The sequence below is a fragment of the Ascaphus truei genome, chromosome 4 (genome assembly GCF_040206685.1).
Source record: "Ascaphus truei isolate aAscTru1 chromosome 4, aAscTru1.hap1, whole genome shotgun sequence".
Classification (NCBI taxonomy): Eukaryota; Metazoa; Chordata; class Amphibia; order Anura; family Ascaphidae; genus Ascaphus; species Ascaphus truei.
Genome location: NC_134486.1, coordinates 45,585,968 through 45,603,851, shown reverse-complemented (window position 1 = coordinate 45,603,851; position 17,884 = coordinate 45,585,968). Strand labels below are relative to the sequence as shown.

The 17,884-nt window shown below is 45.8% G+C and overlaps 1 protein-coding gene and 1 long non-coding RNA gene across 2 annotated transcripts in view; one reads left to right on the top strand and one right to left on the bottom strand.

The window, feature by feature from the left end:
* Positions 1-113, bottom strand: part of LPGAT1 (lysophosphatidylglycerol acyltransferase 1) — a 104,574-nt gene extending 104,461 nt beyond the window's left edge. The window contains exon 1 of the mRNA XM_075595689.1: positions 14-113. The gene's annotated coding sequence lies outside the window, so the exon portion shown is untranslated. The remainder of the gene's footprint in view (positions 1-13) is intronic.
* LOC142492746 (uncharacterized) lies at positions 91-17,312 on the top strand. Its single transcript, XR_012800893.1, has 3 exons — positions 91-901; positions 15,270-15,393; positions 16,228-17,312. It is a non-coding gene; the product is annotated as an uncharacterized LOC142492746 (long non-coding RNA).
* The last annotated feature ends 572 nt before the right edge of the window (positions 17,313-17,884 follow it).

Sequence of the window (17,884 nt, the reverse complement as noted above, 5' to 3'; positions counted from 1 at the left end):
AGACCCTTCTTACCAGAAGCACTGAGCTCCCCCCGCAAGCGCTATTCGCAACTATCACACACCCTCCGCTGATTGGATAAGGTAACGGAGGGATCAGCCAATCGGAGTCTCTGAGCCCTCCCCCCGCGACTCTGACGTCATGCCGGAGGAATGGCGGCGCTGGATAAGGAGGAGGCAGGGAGGGGGGACAGTCCGGCTTGGTCACCCCCGGGGCCGGTGGAGAGAAAGATGGCGGGATTATGGCATTGTAACAGCCGGGCCGTTTGAATAAGCGGTTCTGAGGGGGTTAATGCGCCGTGGATGCGTGTGACGTTGTGAGTGCAGAGTCTCTGACCTCCGTGACTGACTCTCTGAGGGACGGAGACCTGGCAGGAGGATCACGGCTCTTACTGGGAGAGGGAAATCTACATAGGATAGGGATGTGAGGGCTTGCAAGGATCAAATGCAGATCCTGTGGGTGAGCTGTACTTGCAGGAATCAAATGCAGATCCTGTGGGTGAGCTGTACTTGCAGGAATCAAATGAAGATCCTGTGGGTGAGCTGTACTTGCAGGAATCAAATGCAGATCCTGTGGGTGAGCTGTACTTGCAGGAATCCTGTGGGTAAGCTGTTCTTGCAGGGATCCTGTGGGTGAGCTGTACTTGCAGGCATCCTGTGGGTGAGCTGTACTTGCAAGGGATCCTGTGGGTGAGCTGTACTTGCAAGGGATCCTGTGCCGATCCTGTGGGTGAGCTGTACTTGCACGGATCCTGTGCCGACCCTGTGGATGAGCTGTACTTTCTGGGATCCTGTGGGTGAGCTGTACTTGCAAGGGATCCTGTGCCGATCCTGTGGGTGAGCTGTACTTGCACGGATCCTGTGCCGATCCTGTGGATGAGCTGTACTTTCAGGGATCCTGTGGGTGAGATGTGCTTGCAGGGTTCATGTGGGTGAGATGTGCTTGCAGGGTTCATGTGGGTGAGATGTGCTTGCAGGGTTCATGTGGGTGAGATGTGCTTGCAGGGTTCATGTGGGTGAGATGTGCTTGCAGGGTTCATGTGGGTGAGATGTGCTTGCAGGGTTCATGTGGGTGAGATGTGCTTGCAGGGTGAGATGTGGGTGAGATGTGCTTGCAGGGTGAGATGTGGGTGAGATGTGCTTGCAGGGTGAGATGTGGGTGAGATGTGCTTGCAGGGTGAGATGTGGGTGAGATGTGCTTGCAAGGGATCCTGTGGGTGAGCTGTACTTGCAAGGGATCCTGTGGGTGAGCTGTACTTGTAAGGGATCCTGTGGGTGAGCTGTGCTTGCAGGGATCCTGTGGGTGAGCTGTACTTGCAAGGGAGCATGTGCAGATCCTGTGGGTGAGCTGTACTTGCAAGGGATCCTGTGCCGTTCATGTGGGTGAGCTGTACTTGCACGGGTCCTGTGCCATTCCTGTGGGTGAGCTGTACTTGCAGGGATCCTGTGGGTGAGCTGTACCTGCAGGGATCCTGTGGGTGAGCTGTACTTGCGGGGATCCTGTGGGTGAGCTGTGCTTGCGGGGATCCTGTGGGTGAGCTGTGCTTGCGGGGATCCTGTGGGCGAGCTGTGCTTGTGGGGGATCAAGGGTAGATCCTGAGTGTTTGTAGGGACCATATGCATCACTTTGTCATGTGTGATATGTTACCTTGGGGGTCTCCCATGGTGTTGATCTGCTCATGGAGCACTGTAGAAGACAAACTGCTATACGTATTCTTGGTACCACCTGCAGATAATGGAGAAGGGGGTGTTTGTTTGTTTACCTCCAAGGATGAAAATCAGTGAGCCTTGGGGTTCTGGTGATGAAAATGGCATTTTAATGGGAAAGTACTCCATTTTGATAAGTGAGACTCCACTGGTCTACAAGACTGCTGATGCTGAAAAGGAGTGAATGTGCCTCGTAAGCCGTGAGAGTGGACAAATACTGATAATCTAGTGCATAGCAAGTCAAATGCACTTGTTGACTTCAATCAAGTCAATTGTTCCTAGAACCGTAGGCAGGTTATAGGCACAGTATCCCCCTTACTCACCGGTTTTGATCATCAGGAGAGGGACAGACTTATGCATCATTGTCTGTATCCTATACATTTACATCCACAGAAAGTGCACCTTTCTCAAAAGTAGTTGAGTGGTTAAAAAGTTTTTTGTTTTTTTTTGTTTGTTTGATTTTTCTTGTCCTATATTTTTGTTCTTGAACCCACAGGGAAAAAAAACCCTTGTCTAAATACAAGTATTAGAGAAGGCTAAAATATGATAAAACCCTTCAAATCAGAACTGGACACAGCGGTTACTGGTATGTCTAAGTGTATACCATGCTTAAATAGGGATTTGCTACATTTCTGTGGCCATTCATTTGTTGTGATTGAGTAGACATTATTTATAAAATGTCTCCTTAAACCCACAATAAACTTCAGACATTCTTTTGTTCTCTACCAGTAACGATCAAATTGTATCAAATTATCTATAAAAGACCTTGGGCCTAACAGTACTTTTTTGTACAAGATAAGACGCCACAATGTAAAAATAATCATATGTCATAAATTGTTGTACTTTGTTTCCAAACCTGGATCATACAACAATATCGCAGTTTCCATTTGAACCATTCTGGTGGTGCATTTGAATTAACATTAACAGTTCGGCTGATGGAAGAATAGATGTTCAACACATGACTTGGGTACTCTACCTATAGCCCTTAATTATACCAAGTGCTGCAAGGCGGCAGCGCTATTCTGTGACGTCACCCAGCACTGCCGCCGAGCAGCATCTTGATTATACATGGGAGGGTGAATAGAGGAGATGTGGCCGTGAACGATCCGTCCTCATTGGCTGAACCGCTCAAGTGACACGGCCGTCGCAAGAAGTAAAAAACTAATGTCTCAGTCTCTTTCCCCAGCCATCCGCTTTGCTGTATGGCGCGCCGCGACCGTCGCTTGCGGTATGAGCACTTTTATTGGATGTAGGCTACTTGTTCTTGGGTATAATCACGGCCATACTTGTCACAACCAGCAATATGCAGTAGCTTATTGATGTTTCATGACCATTTATAGGAACTAGTATGATGGTCCTTGTTTGTGGTTGGTAGAAAACACACCACCTGTTTGGCAGAGTAATTCTCTGCTAGCTTCGCCTAAAAGTTAATGGTGTAGAAATTTCCCCAGGCTCTGTTATGTTGACACTGCTGCTTACACAACATACTTCCTGTTGTGACATAAGCAGCAGTCAATACTCTATAAAAAAAAGGTATGTACCGTGGCTTGCAGAAGTATTCACCCCCTACCAATAATGTCACATGTTGAATTACAAATAATGTATGCAGTTTTTTAAATTATTTTTATTTTTTAAATACAAAGCTGGTTAAACTGAACACTTCTATGAGGAGGAGGTTAAATGTCAGCAAAGGAAATGTACACATTGACTGGCTGCATAATTATTCAGCCCTTTAAGTCAGTACTTGGTAGAAGCACTCTTTGCAGCAATTACTGCTATGCGTCTTTGGATGGGTCTCTGCTAGCTTTGCACAGGAGAATGATGACATTTTTGCACATTCTTCATGGAAAAATTGATCCAGTTCTGGTAAGTTTGTTGGGGATCGTCCATGGACTGCAATCTTCAAGTCTCACCATAAATGTCCGATTGGGTTCAAGTCAGGACTTTTGATTGGGCCACTCAAGATCATTAATGCTGCTCTTGTTCAACCACTCCAGTGTGGCTTTTGCTTTGTGCTCTGAGTCATTGCCCTGCTGAAACGGGAAGTTCCTCCCCAGTTTCAGAGTCTTGGCTGACTGAAACAGGTTTTCCCTCAATGATTCGCCTGTACTTTGCACCATCCATTCTCCCCTATTCCCCGTCCCTGCTAAAGAGAAACAACCAAAATAACATGATGTTACCACCACCATGCTTGACAGTTAGGCCGGAGTTGACTGAGTGATGTGCAGTGTTTTGACAAAAATACTAGGGCGCTCTCTCTAACTAAAACAAAAGATAAAAGTACTTGTATTACCGTGCTAGAGGGCACCTGCGTATACCCCAATGCTGGTATACACCATCGGAGTCCACTGTCCGCAGCTCAAAACCCTACGGGGAATCTTTTCTTGTTCCCCGGTGGAAATTGTGAAGAGAGAAAACAAGGGGAGCGCAGATCAATAAATGAATGAATGCAGAATAAAATCCAATAAAGTAAAATAAAATGGCAGAGTGGTTAACAGTGTAGCCAAACTTAACTAACACCTCAGTCATGCACAAGGGTTAACACTGAACCGCAGTCAATGCACTTACTGTGATGTAATCTACACGGGTGGTTTAGTGAAAGAATATACAGGCATACCCCGCATTAACGTACGCAATGGGACCGGTGCATGTATGTAAAGCGAAAATGTACTTAAAGTGAAGAACTACCTTTTTTCCGCTTATCGATGCATGTACTGTACTGCAATTGTCATATACGTGCATAACTGATGTAAATAACACATTTGTAACAGGCTCTATAGTCTCCCCGCTTGCGCACAGCTTCGGTTCAGGTAGGGAGCCGGTATTGCTGCTCAGGACGTGCTGACAGACGCATGCGCGAGCTGCCGTTTGCCTATTGGGCGATATGTCCTTACTTGTGAGTGTTCTTAAACCGGGGTATGCCTGTATGTATTATAATTACTCACACGGCCTTGTGTAAGTGTAGAATCTTTAAAGGTTTCTTTTCTTGATCCTTCTTATTGGCGTAGTCTTTGCTTTTTCTCCACTGCGGCTCTTCCTCATGTGGGTTTGTTGGATACTCCCCCCAAGTAACAGTAAAATGCAGAGTGTGGCTATTGCAAGTAAACCACAAGGAATTTATTAAAACAAAAATAATAGTATACACTTACATATCTAAAACCTCCCGGTGGGTGCAGAAAAGTTCGTGCGGATGGTTGCCGGAGATGTGAAGAAATCAACCCAGGAAGTGCTGGACACGAAGAAGGACGTGCTGACCCGTCTGAAACACCTGAGGATCGTGATAGGGAGACCTTCCCTTGGGTACCGGAGAAGAAGGTGGGGGTCTGGAGTGTTGGGCTTGCGCCAGACGTAACGCTTGGCATTTAGACCATTAGAATTGAAATTAAATATTATATGGGAAGGAGATGAGAACTCTTTTCAGGACTATACTTAAGCTAAATCATAATGCGTACAACCTGAAATTCAGTGGGGAGATTGGTGACAAGATCATCCATTATCTAGACCTTGAAATATATGACCTTATATGTATTTAAAAAAAATAAAAACATTTTTCAAAGACAAATGTAAACTCATATTCAGCCTTCCAGTTGTCATCAAAAACATTGGGTTAACAATATACCTTATAACCAATTCTTAGAGCTGAAAAGGAATTGTACACATGAAGAACAGTTCCAGGACAAAGCAAACTTTTTAAAAAAATAGATTCCTTCAAAAAGCAATAGAATAAAGATCTTATTGATCTTTCTATCAGACAAGTTAATAAAAAGGAACGCAACAATATTTTGCAATAGAATAAAGAGGCCTAAAAATATTGGGCTAACAGCAAAAGTGGATAATACAACACAAGCTGGAACAACATCCAATGCATCAAAAACTCCCACAGATGTTAAAATTCCAAATATCTGTTTAAATAAGAACACATTTCCAGTGTTTGTCACTCGATATAATGAAGCCCACCAAGCCATACAAAAGGCTCTAAACAAACACTGGAACATCCTTGCTCTCCATCCCATTTTGGACTCTACTTTGGACTCTCGACCAAAAGTAATATACAAACGGACCCAAAATTTTAAGGGCATCTTGGCTCCTAGCCAGTTAAGAGCCCACACTTAGGCTGAGTTTATAGTGGAGAGTGGCTGTGCTCTCCAGCGCTGATGCTCACCTCTCTCTTTACCAAGTGGCTGCTTTTCATGTTCTTGCCCATCAGACAGAGCGTGTACTCTGGTAGGCGGGGCTTGTGGGCGGAGGCGGGACAGGGATCTGTGTGATGGATATGTATATGATAGATATATCATATATATCTATATCTCATTTAATATATATCCCCTATATCCATGGAAAAAATAGAGAACAGTTGGCACACTGAAAACAGATTATTCACTGATGCTTATCCCATACTAGCTGAGAGACCCGGCGTTGCCCGGGATGTAATTTTGGGGGGGGCGTACGACAGGGTTAGGCTTCCCCCCCCCCCCCTTGACAGCTAGGTGGGTGACTGAGTTGACTGAGTGTGTGGGTGACTGTGTGGGTGGGTGGATGACACTTGACTGAGTGGGTGGGTGGGTTGGTGACTGAGTGGGTGACTTTGGGTCGGTGACTGGGTCGGTTTGACTTTGGGTCGGTGGGTGGGTGACTTTGGGTGGGTGGGTGACTTTGGGTCGGTGGTTGGGTGGGTGAGTTGGGTCGGGGGGTGGATGACTTTGGGTCGGTGGGTGGGTGACTTTGGGTCGGTGGGTGGGTGACTGGGTCGGTGACTGGGTGACTTTTTCAGGGTCGGTGACTGGGTGATTTTTTCAGGGTCGGTGACTGGGTGGGTCAGTGACTGGGGTCGGTGACTGGGTGGGTCAGTGAGTGGGTAGGTGGGGTGGGTGGGGTCAGTGACTGGGTGGGTGGTTTTGGGTGAGACTGGGTGGGTGAGTGTGAGACTGAATGGGTGGGTGAGTGTGAGACTGGGTGGGTGAGTGTGAGACTGAATGGGTGGGTGAGTGTGAGACTGAATGGGTGGGTGAGTGGGAGACTGAATGGGTGGGTGAGTGGGAGACTGAATGGGTGGGTGAGTGGGAAACTGAATGGGTGGATGAGTGGGAAACTGAATGGGTGGGTGAGTGGGAAACTGAATGGGTGGGTGAGTGGGAAACTGGGTGGGTGGGTGAGTAGGAAACTGAATGGGTGGGTGAGTGGGAGAGTGGGTGGGAGACTGACTGGGTGGGAGACTGACTGGGTGGGTGAGTGGGAGACTGACTGGGTGGGTGAGTGGGAGACTGACTGGGTGGATGAGTGGGAGACTGACTGGGTGGGTGAGTGGGAGACTGACTGGGTGGGTGAGTGGGAGACTGACTGGGTGGGTGAGTGGGAGACTGACTGGGTGGGTGAGTGGGAGACTGACTGGGTGGGTGAGTGGGAGACTGACTGGGTGGGTGAGTGGGAGACTGACTGGGTGGGTGAGTGGGAGACTGACTGAGTGGGTGACTGACTGGGTGGATGAGTGGGTGACTGACTGGGTGGGTGAGTGAGTGGGTGACTGACTGGGTGGGTGGGTGACTGACTGGGTGGGTGAGTGGGTGACTGACTGACTGAATGGGTGAGTGACTGGGTGGGTGACTGAGTGGGTGGGTGGGTGGGTGACTGAGTGGGTGGGTGGGTGGGTGACTTGACTGGGTGAAAGTGACTGGGTGGGTGGGTGACTTGACTTGACTGGGTGGGTGACTTGACTGAGTGAGTGGGTGGGTGACTAAGTGAGTTTTTGGGTGACTAAGTGGGTGGGTGGGTTACTGAGTGGGTGGATGACTGAGTGGGTGGGTGGATGACTGAGTGGGTGGGTGGGTGACTGAGTGGGTGGGTGGGTGAGTGAGTGGGTGGGTGGGTGACTTGAGTGGGAGACTGACTGAGTGGGTGACTGACTGAGTGGGTGACTGACTGGGTGGGTGAGTGGGTGACTGACTGGGTGGGTGACTGACTGGGTGGGTGAGTGGGTGACTGACTGGGTGGATGAGTGAGTGGGTGACTGACTGGGTGGGTGAGTAGGAAACTGAATGGGTGGGTGAGTGGGAGAGTGGGTGGGTGAGTGGGAGAGTGGGTGGGAGACTGACTGGGTGGGTGAGTGGGTGACTGGGTGGGTGAGTGGGTGACTGACTGAATGGGTGACTGAATGGGTGACTGAATGGGTGGGTGACTGGGTTGACTGGGTGAAAGTGACTGGGTGGGTGGGTAACTGACTGGGTGGGTGACTGACTGACTGGGTGGGTGACTGACTGACTGGGTGACTGACTGACTGGGTGGGTGACTGACTGACTGGGTGGGTGACTGACTGACTGGGTGGGTGACTGGGTGGGTGACTTGAGTGAGTGAGTGGGTGGGTGACTAAGTGAGTTTTTGGGTGACTAAGTGAGTGGGTGGATGACTGAGTGGGTGGGTGGGTGACTGAGTGACTGGGTGGGTGGGTGACTGGGTGAAAGTGACTGGGTGGGTGACTGGGTGGGTGGGAGACGGTGGGTGACTTACCTTGACCCCGTGGCATCTGACTGGGGCAGGAGGTGAGTTCGGGAAGCTGGGGGGGGGCAAGAGTGGCAGGAGACCTGCGCCGCGCTTCCCCTCCGTCCGGGAGCCGACGCACGTGAGGGGGAGTCCCGCGGTGCGCTTCCCCTCTCCGGTAGCGGCGCACGTGAGGGGGAGTCCCGCGCCGCGCTTCCCCTCTCCGGTAGCGGCGCACGTGAGGGGGAGAGCAGGAGGCCCGGGCCGCGCCGCGAAGGGGGAGGAGCCTGGAGTTTGCTGCTGAGCAGGAGGGCCGCGGCACACGGTGAGGGTGATGGTGCGGCTGGGGATGTTACGGAGCGTGAGGATTTGGGTGAGGTGGGGGGAGAGAGTGAGGGGCACCGGGAGAGGAGGGGGGGGGGGGTGTGTGTGTGTGTGTGTGTTTTTGCCCGTCACTCTGCCTCAGGCCAATGAGAGGTGCGGGGGCGGGCTGGCCAAGGGACCAATGAGATTGCCGCTAGGGACGCAGACATACAGTGCTTTCAGAAATATATAGTAGATATGCACATACACAGAAAAATATTTTACCAGATGGGGATCCAGAAAAAATGAGAAAGCACACAGTCAGGGAAATCCAAAGTAGATGTATTCAAGACAAATACATAGGCACTGCATCCAACGTTTCGGTCATCGTACAGTGACCTTCCTCAGTGAAGTGCAGTGTGTGAATGCTAGTGTATACCCTTATATACCCACATCTGTTACACCAAAGTGATAAATAATCATGCTCACCTGTGTATACAAGCAAGAAAAACCGCCAAAACCATGCATTTCTGCCTGCTGTGGACCGCAGCCCCATGCTGGAACGCACCACCATCTTGTTTAGGAAGTAAGAAACAGTGCTGGTGTACTATGGGTGCCCACAAGGTTCATTCGTTCCTATCAGGGTCTACTGCGCATGCGCAAGAATCCATGGATATATGTGTATGTATGTAGGGACCCCGAATTTAAAAAAAAATTATCTCAAAAAACATTTTGTACACACACAGCACCAGCACACTGCATACACAGCACACACTGTGCACACAGCACTCTGCACACACTCACTGCACCAGCACACACACAGTCACTCTCTCTTTCACACACACACAAAGTGGGGGGGGGGGAAGAGAGAAGAGCGGCCGGCTCCTTGCCTCCATTGCCCGCCCCAGGGGCCGACCGCACACCAACCCGCTCCCACCACTGCTCTGCGACACCCCCCCCCCCGGCGGCCGCACACCCCCCCCCCCCCTCCATCACCCGCCCCGGGCAGGCAGTCACGGTGATCGGGGCTGAAGGGGGACAACGAGCCCGCTCCCACCAATGCTCCGGGACCCCCCCAGCGGCTGCAACCACCCCCCCTCCATCACCCGGGCAGGCAGGCAGCCACGGGAACCGGGGCAGAAGGGGGCTCCTCCCCCCTCCCGATCGGGTGCGCGGCGGCCTTTTTTTGTTTTTTTAATTAGTGCGACCGCGGAGGGAACAATGGCCGCTCTCGGGTATAAGATAATTTCTGTGCTGCGCTCTGATTGGAGGCTGTACGGTCACGTGACCGCACAACCTCTCCAACAAGCACAGAAACACAGATTTGCCTGTAGCTGGAAGCTGAGCGAGGTTCAGCAAGCAAGCGGAAGCTGAGCGAAGTTCAGCAAGCAAGCGGAAGCTGAGCGAAGTTCAGCAAGCAAGCGGAAGCTTTCACTCAGAATGGCAACATAACATATAATGGGTCTCTGAATATATGCTCAGCGCGCATCAGCAAGCACTACGCCACTATAAACTCAGCCTAAGGATGTTAAAACTGTACAAACTCATATTGGAATAGTGGGTAACTATAAGTGCAACAGATGTAAACCTTGTAAACACATGTATACTAAAAAAGAGGTCGCTTCATTTGGTACTAAAAAGAGTTACAAGGTCAAAAGTTTTATAAACTGCCAGTCTACTTATGTTGTATATCTCATTTAATGTGAGTGTGGATTCCAATATATCGGAAAAACAAATCTTTTAAAATCCGTATATTAGAACACCTCAGGAATAATAACATTCCAAAATTGATTGAGGAGAACCAGCCACTTACTCATCTGCTTAAACATTTTTTTACAAACCCATAATTGTGACCCTAACAAATTAAAAAATATTTGGGCATCGAGACTGTACTGGCCACTAAAAGGTTAGGTAATTGAGACCTCTGATTGATAAAACGGGAGGAATTTTGGATATATACGTTTTCAGTCAATTTTCAATGATTACATTGAATTAATACAATTTTTACGTGAATAAATGTTTGTTCAGATAATGTGATCACTTGTCTGAGAACACAATTGTTCACATATTGTGACAGTAACATGATGTACTGTCTCAAATAGGCCATTTCTATGTGTTTTGCATATTAGTTTTGTGTCCTAATAGTCCCTTTTTATATGCACAGGTATACTGCCAAGCAGTTTCAGCTCAGGCGGGACTGCAGGATAATAGCTTAAATTATAGTTGGCGATCTGCATATCGCTTAAATTTCACTATTTTAGTATTTATAATATTAATTATGTATTAAATTTATTCTTAACTAGGATAGTATGTGCATGATAATGTATGTAATTTTCCTCTTTGTATATGCACATTACTTGAGGCACTAATGAAAATAGGCATTTCATAAAAACACAAAACTGTCATTAAAATTCATTTAATCACATTTTGAAACATGGACAATTGATTAGCACATAAACACTTTATATATATATATATAAATATATATAATGTATTATGTCACAAAGCACATATCTATAATGCAGATTGCAGCTGCAATCAGGTTTAACATCTTGATTGCGACAATATGATATTGAGCTTCTCAGTAACAGCTGACAGCGGTTTGCATATGCAGAGTTGAAACCAATGTTAGATTTTTCATTGGCTGTTTGAGGCTTTGTAAACTCACGAGCAGCCCCATCACGTGACCTCCTGCCGAACCCGCAGTGCGAAACACGTCGAGGTGACAAGGGGCTGCTACGTGAGCGTCTATTGGCTAAAGAGGTATATCGGTTGGAGAGAGGAGGACGCGATCGACACAGCATTACGGGTCCGGACCTGTTCCAACTACACGTCTGATTGCCTCCGGTTACTCCTCTAAACGCCACAGCTAGTTTAGTAACTTCTAATGTTTTATATTTCATGTATTTTACTACTGTAAGTCCACCTTGTGGGACTTTTTATCACTATAAATTTAAATTTCAGCCAACTCAGTGCGCTTTCTCCGTTCTTTTCGTTTTGGAATTTTAGACCAGTTACATTTTTGTCTCGTCCGACCTCAAAACCTTTTCCCACATTTCTGCAGTATCATCTCTGCTTTTTCACAAACTCCATACTTGATTTAAAGCTGCAGTTCAGTCTTTTTTTTTTTTACTTCAATAGTTTCATGTGGGCAATCTCTAATTACCTAAAGAACTGCATAGCTGCCGGTCAATTCGTTCTCCGTCTATTGATCGGCAAAGTTTGGCGACATCTTTAAATATGGGAAATGTAAATCGTTGCTATAGGAACAAGCATGCTTGTTAAAATAGAATACAAGAAAATTGGTCTTTCAAAGTTGTTTTTAAAACAGAAAATGCTAAAAGTATTTTTTCTTACTACAGAACTGATTTATTAAAAAAACCACACATGCAGGATATTGCATGAACTACAGCTTTAAGATGAGTCTTTTTGAGTAATGGCTTCTTTCTTGGTACCCATCCACACAGGCAAGCTTTGTGTAGAGATCGGCTAATTGTTTGTGTGAACACTGACTCCCATCTCGGACACACAACTTTGCAGATCTCTTCAGGCCATTGTTTGCTTCAGAGTGACATCCCCGAACCATTTTCCTGCTTGCCAGGTGACTCGGTATGGGAGGGCGACCTAATCTGGGTGGTATGATGCATCTTCCACCTCTTAACGATGGACTTCACTGCTGAGGGATAATCTGCATCTTTTACATGTTCTTGTACCTTATCCTACTCTGTGCCTCTCTACCACTTTATCCCTGACTTTTTTCCCCGAAAGCTTTGGCTTCATGGTTTCTGTGATGGATCCCTATGTATGTTGCAGCTTGAAAGTCTTTATATACCTTTATATTACACACAGGCTGAAACCACTTCACTTTATTTTGTGACCTTTCAAACAATTCATTTGCACCTAACCTGCTGATAGGGATACAGTAGCAAAGGGGTTGAATACTTTATGCAACTGAGATTAATCTGTTTTTCTCTAAAGCTTCTTTATATTCTATGTGCATTTTATAACTTTAGCACTGTGGAGTCATTTTTGTAGATTCTACATGCAAAGTCTCATTTGAAAGCCACTTATGTATCCTCCTTGTGATGTCTTCTTAAGACAATATCCGACATTTCATGCAATCATCTAAGGTGTTCTTGTCATCTCCCCTGTCTATGAAGGCACTCACTCTAAATGACGTGCATTCACAGGGACATGTCAATCCCTCAAATATGTGGGTGCTCAATTAATAGCATGTAGACTATTTCATCCAAAAAAACAACAAAAACAAAGGCCCAGTGCAACCCATAAAGTGACACAACATATAGTACAATACTTCAATGGTAATCTGCTCATGAATAAGGGTCATTCAGTTAAACCCTTTGGCCAAAGCATTGTAAGCCTGCAGCCAACATCCAAGGCATGACCAATCTGCAGGCCCTAACACTACCTGGTAAAATTCTCATGTATTGTACCTCTCTTTTTTTTGCTGGAGAGAGAAAAACCATACTGGGTCAGTGATACACAGGAACATAATAAAAACGGCAAATTGGAAAGTGGGGCGGGTGAGCTTTAAACCCTGAGGAGGGGCCACACCTCCAAACAGCAGTTGCAATAACCCAGCAAGCTCCAAAACCCACCCTCGCATCATATATATAGCATATATATTAGTGTCAAAAAGCAGTGCTACAGAGCGTTGCAAAATATACAAACAAAAATAGAAAGGCCCAGCACAACATACAAAGTGACACAACATATAGTACAATACTTCAGTGCTAATCTGCTCATGAGTAAGGGTCATTTAGTTAAACGTTTAGTAGACTTTCATCATCTGCTTCAATAATTTTTGCATGCCATCTTTTTTTATAGTTGTCACGTACGGCACACCTGTGAGCAAGTGACCTGCATACGGGACAAGGGTTAATACACAGCTCGCAAGTGGGCCCACTTTTCACCTTCACAAAGATCCCTCAAAAGAAAAGGATAAAACAGAAATGCCTATACAGTATGTTACCATGTCATAGGTTTTCCCCCAGAGAGGTCACTGGCGTAAAAATATGAAAATTAACGTATTTGGTAGAAAGCACACCCTGTTGAATTCTGATTTCATATACTCCCTACAGTATATACTATTGTTCTCCCATTGAAAACAACATAAGCCCACCACTGTCATAAATCAGCTGCTTGGTTGATGGTTTTATGACCGGAATAAAATACTCCTAAAAAAGACGTTTACGGTATTGCCTCAATATACACATGCACCCATAACTTCCTTTCTCTAATACTTAGACACGTGAGTCATATCAATAGATTCAAGTGATTATGACGGCTGTAACTAGACTTTTGACTGTCTTACTCCTAAATTTGAGTGACAAATGGTTATCTGTCCTTGGCACCTCTTACCCATGTAGTGTGTGGTCTCATTGTAGCAGACTTGAGCCGACAAACTTTTTTTGTTTTTTCACGTCACGTGAGCGGTTCAGCCAATGAGGGCGAACTAGCCTGGTGACACATCCGTCGCGAGTGATCTGAATTCCACAGATCGCTCAGGTGCCATGCTCAGTTTTCATAATAAAGGTGAAGCCCCACTGGTTACCCCTGAAAACTGTGGGTCCCTAGCAGCTAAGTAGAACCATAAGCCAGGGACACTGTATGTATACCTAAAACCTGTCCTGATTATGTGTTTTACCTTTTCCCCTTATGCAATAAACATGGGATTTCGGGAGTGGGAGTTTCAAGGGAGATATTTGGGTAAAAGTGGGTTTAGATTCTGTGTAGAAGTTCGGGGGACCAAGTTACCGGTGGTCCTGTAATTCTCCCCGACGTACAGGCAGGGTCTGCGGATACGCGAGGTGAATTACACTGGGGCTACACAGTGTCCCCCAGAATCCTGGTTTTCGACCCTAAGTATCCCTGACCCAGTTCCCCCATATGTATAATGTTCTCCAGGAGTTCTAAGTTTAATAAAATGGTGTATTGTGTTTTATACCGTATGTATTCATCTCTATACAGTCAGCCCGGGCATCTACATAGGATTTCTGTATAGACATCGTGGATCAAAGGGGAGAAGGGAATTCCAGAGGTGTCTGAACAGTTTGGTGAGCGGGGAAGGGCGGCGTACTGGGTCCGGAGAACAAGGGCTTCCCACAGGGAAGACACTTGGACTGCCAGACCTGGTGGTGCCTGCCCAACGGAGGCAATGAGTTGGCTGGGGAAAGCCGCTGCTCGTAGGCACGATTCCCATTGGTCAATTCGTATTTCCCGCTTGCCCGGCTTTCTGAGCCGGCTCGACACACACCCTCCTCTGACGTCAGCAGCCAGACGAGCCCCCATTCTTATGGGCTGGCTGAGTTACGATCTGTCCTCTGGTCACCAGCCTCTTCATGTTAGACATAGAACACCTGTATGTCTATGTAAGGGGACTGGCCGATCAGAGAAACAGATTTTCAATCTTGGGTCGGTGAGGCACTGGAGGACTTTTCAAAGTTGCTCTGTTGCGAATAGCAGAGCAACAGGCTTTGTTTTTAGCCAGAGAAGCATGCCTAGCTGAGACTGTCCTGTTTTTTGCGGACAAGTTCTGAGCAGAGAACGTAGCGGTAGAAGAAACTGCCGAAACGAGTACTGCATCTTTCTGTACAAGGTTCGGCCAGGGTAAGCCTTCCTGAAGCAGGCACCCTGCACTTATTTGAGGATAGATTTTCACCTCAGGCCCCCAGTTAAGTGTGTTGTACCTGTATTTTGTGTATTTATTGTCTGTCCACGGGTTTCACCCGAATAAACCTCATTTTATTCCACTACCTTATTTTGCCTAGTGAATGATCCCAGAAAGAAAAAGGTGTTAAAAGTACTGCTCTCCCGTGACACTCACACATACCTGGGACTGTCTGAACCAGTGAGATACGCTGGAACGCTGGAGGAAAAACTGCTTGCTACAAGGTCTGTCTTTTCTTGTGATATATCTTTGCTTATTGCTACTCTGGACTTTGAACAGCCCTTGTTGGGAAAAGGGCAAAGCCCCGCTCAGGACTTAACTTTTTATTTGTTTATGTTTGCTGAAAAGAAGCTGTATTATTTTTGTATGCCATTTTTTTTAGGCTAAATAACCAAGCCAATTAAGAAACCCATGTGTTGGTGCATTGTCCCTGCAACAGGTCGCTAAACTGTATCATAACTTACAATGAATATACAGACCAGATTAAATCCTGGAAGTTTGCATGCCAAATGTGGCCTTTGTACACACACACTGGCATTTGGCTAGAAAACATGGCCATGGTATAATTACCTGGATTTATGTAACACTCATTAGTGCAAGAAAATTAGGATTTTATAAAGACACCCAGGAAACTAAGAATATGTACAAAACTTGATTTGGGAGGTGTTTACTATTAGAATTAGTTCCTGTATAGTACTCAGATCAGACAGTCCAAAGTAGATGCTCAGTTCTAATTTCAAAATTCCAATAATTTGTGCACGGGCCTCTTCATACATGGACTCTGATGTCCAATGACTGGGGTATTAACTGGTGTATGCATAAAAACATGGAGAAAGTTCTATATGTACTTCAAGTGCAGAAATAAGGAAACTCTTTCTCCGTGTGGTTTTTGCATATATATTCAGTTCCATGCTAGCACCACCCCTATGTCCTACTAGATTATTTAAATCATTTTGAGTACTAACACTTCTGCTTTTCTATTTTGGTATTAACTGGTGTAGCTTATAATGGTCATCTGTCCACTGCATTGCCTTCCTCATAATGTCCCACTTTTACAGGTTTTACATCTCTATGAATATCACCATTCCCTGCAAGCTGATATGACCTCAACATCTTGAGGTCACTCTCTTACCTGAAGATCCTGGTTCTCCATTGATCTTGATGAGTTGGAACACCTTCCCACATCTAATGGGCAGAGGAAATATTACAATGTGCAGTGTAAACAGGAGAAAAGCCAGTTCCTTGTGCTCTTCTTCCCCGCCCTCTTTCCACATCTCCAAACTTATCTCTGTAGAACTTTTATGTGAAATCTTGAGAAGTGGCACAAACCCTCGAGTCAACTTGTGTTATTTGGATAACTCGCTGGTTTATAGATGACTTCAGTATGCACTGGTGCCTAAAGAGCTGTTGAGAGACCAACTGTTTATTAACAAAACTTCAAATAAGATTAAGCTACAACTCACCAAACAAAGAATAGTCTGCGATGTCTATGTATTCACCACGTTGTAGGCAGGAGAGAGATGTAGACTTGAAAGTGATCTCACTGAAAACGTAATTTTACTTGGTAACAGTCACAGACATAATAATCCTAACTAGCATTTCTGCTTGCAATTTGATACTGTGCCATTGGTTCACCAATACTACTCCTAGTTCTTCTTGGCCTTGGACCAGTAAGCGCTGCTAAGAGCCAATCCTACCTAGCCTGATGCTAGAAAGAACAGCAGTGGTATATAGAGCATTTTAAACGGTGTGCTAGGAACACTACATTTTCCAAAATGTGATAATTTGCTCTAGTTCTTTTCTAAAAATTTACTTCCAGTTTGATGATGACATAGAAACAGGAGGCTGCCAATGCAGCACTTTTTTAGAGGGAGAATTGTTTTCACTTCTGGATAGGGCTTTATGACTACACATGTCATTACATCAAGATCTCCAGATGTGCACAGAATTAGAAATGTACCCACACTGTGAAAAAGAAAAAACTAAAATATTTTCAGCTGCAAGTCAGTCAATTATGGCGTCATACAGAACACCTACAAGCTCATATTGAACCCCCAAAATAACCACAACATATATATAAGCATATAAGTGTCACAGAGGAGTGCTACTGAGCATGGCAATATATATATTTAAAACCAGAGACAGAACATGAAACATACGACAGAGCTCAGTGCACATCCAGTGAAACTTATACATGGTACAGTGCCTAAATATATATGTATAGATATCTATTAAATAAAATGGTCTTTTAGTTTAACATTTTGGCCAAAGTGTTGTAAGCCCCTGAGCCACTACACGGTAGACCACATCTCAAGGGTCCCTAACACTAATATAAATTCTTAATAACCTGTGCATTACCAGGAAGAATGATTTATAATAAATCTGTCAAAATTAGTTGCATAGTTCTAAGTCTGAAGCTTTTATTAACCTGTACATTACCAGGAAAAGCACTCTGTATTAGATTTGTCACAATCATACTGCAAGCAAGCAAGTTCCCCTGAGAGTGGGAGATGCTATGGAGTGAGCTTTTAACCATTTGAATGTGGGAGGGGGTGAGCTTCAATTAGGTAGGAGGTTGCCACCCTCCTATCAGCTAAGACCAGCTGAACAAGAATTGCACTGAGCTCTGTCTGTGTTTCATGTTTTGTCTCTGGTTTTAAATATATATTGCCATGCTCAGTAGCACTCCTCTGTGACACGTATATGCTTATATAT